Below are 2,252 nucleotides of genomic sequence, written 5' to 3'. Positions count from 1 at the left end.
ATGCTTAGCTTTAGCTTGACCTGTCTGCATCTGTCCATCAGGTCCAGCAGCTTGGCGTCATGGTCACATTCTGCCTCCTCATCACTGTCCCCACAACGAGGATGCCATCTGCTATGGGTTCCACGCTATCTGCTATGGGTTCCACGCCACTGAGTCCCATTAGCAGCTTGTGCTGTTTCTGCTGAGCCACGGAGACCGCAAACGGGAGCTGCAACCACCTCTTCCTGCCCCAGGGTGTCCAAAAGGTGGTCATGTGTCTGCTGGGCTCGTCGAGCTTGCATTGCAGGAGGCATCTCTGGCGTCCATGAGGGTGAAGACTCTGGCCTTTGGGAGCTTGTAAAGAACATCCTCCAACGTGGGCATAATGTAATGTGAACGTCGCAGAGCCTGGTTGAGGTGTTTAGGATCAATGCATATCCGTAGCTTGTCTGGATTCTTGACGATAACCATACTACTTATCCAGTCTGCAGGCTCTGTGACAGATATGATGTTGCCATCTGCTTCTTATTTGTCAAGTTGAGCCTTCACAGCTGCTACATGGCCACTGGTACATTGCGGGGTGCACACTGGACAGGCTGGACTGCTGCGTCCAACTTAAGGTGGACTTCGCCGGGGATCTGACAGGACCGGTACATTGAAGACATCATGGTATTTGCTTAGGAGTGTCTCCTTGCTCCATGGCCTGGACTTTGTATATTTAAGGTCTGCTGGGATGGTGAAGATAATCTGAGGCGCTCGCATGTGGACCCTGACAGTAATGGCTGTTGATTAGCCTCAACTATTTTAAACTCTGGCCACGCACAACACAATGTCACAAGCAGGCCTAAAAAGGTCAATAATCTGGCCTGAAAACAGTTTCATCTTGGTGCTACTCTGTGTGGTTTTGTCTCTGGCCCCTGAATCTAGTTGGTATTGCTGTGGTTATTAAGACAAACCACCTTTTTCCTTTGGCCCTCACTGCCCCTAAGCACTCGCTAGCATAGACATCCTTCTGTGTGTGGTTGTTCCCTTCATCTGTGTTTGTTTCAATGGACTTTACCCTCATTTCTCTTGCTTTTCATGCAGACCCTCGCAAAGTGATTAGCTGTACCACAGGATTTGCATATTTTCCCATAGGCAGTGTTCTTTTCCCCCGTCCACGAGAAATGCCACAATATCTGCACGTATTGGGGCTGTCTATTGCGGAGTTGACTGAAGTATTAGCATTAGCAATTTAATTACTGGCTGCCTGAATGTAACATTGACATTGTCCAAATGTTGCCTTTCTAGCTCTATGGACCTTATATGGATATCAGTAAGCTCTGTTGTATGGCATGTCTCCACTGCCAAGACCAGCGCCCAGCCACACTCTGCTGCACGGCATGTCTCCACTGCCAAGACCAGCGCCCGGTCACGCTCTGCTGCGCGGCATGTCTCCACTGCCAAGACCAGCACCCGGTCACGCTCTGCTGCACGGCATGTCTCCACTGCCAAGACCAGCGCCCGGTCACGCTCTGCTGCGCGGCATGTCTCCACTGCCAAGACCAGCACCCAGTCACGCTCTGCTGCGCGGCATGTCTCCACTGCCAAGACCAGCACCCGGTCACGCTCTGCTGCGCGGCATGTCTCCACTGCCAAGACCAGCGCCCGGTCACGCTCTGCTGCGCGGCATGTCTCCACTGCCAAGACCAGCGCCCGGTCACGCTCTGCTGCGCGGCATGTCTCCACTGCCAAGACCAGCACCCGGTCACGCTCTGCTGCGCGGCATGTCTCCACTGCCAAGACCAGCACCCGGTCACGCTCTGCTGCGCGGCATGTCTCCACTGCCAAGACCAGCACCCGGTCACGCTCTGCTGCACGGCATGTCTCCACTGCCAAGACCAGCACCCGGTCACGCTCTGCTGCACGTCATGTCTCCACTGCCAAGACCAGCGCCCGGTCACATTCTCTCAGCAAACGTCTACCCCTCAACAGCTGTACCAAGCGCTATCTTATCTCTGATCAGTTCATCTCTTAAAGCACCATATTCAAACTGTTCCCTGGTGACGAAGCTGTCAATGGACTCCCCGTCCTTCTATTTGCTACAGCCGAAAACATAACGATTGTGGATAACGTTGCTGGCTTAAAGTAAATGTTGAAGAGCATCAAGAATAGCTGTTGCGTTACCTTGCTGAGCTGCTGTTAGGTTCAGGTTGTGTTGGTATTCGGCTCCCATTATAGTCCTCAATGTGGCAGCCACTACATCATCATCCTTTTCCAGAAGTTCTGTGGCT

This window comes from Oncorhynchus kisutch, linkage group LG28 (genome assembly GCF_002021735.2).
Source record: "Oncorhynchus kisutch isolate 150728-3 linkage group LG28, Okis_V2, whole genome shotgun sequence".
Lineage (NCBI taxonomy): Eukaryota > Metazoa > Chordata > Actinopteri > Salmoniformes > Salmonidae > Oncorhynchus > Oncorhynchus kisutch.
This window is presented reverse-complemented; position numbering follows the sequence as displayed.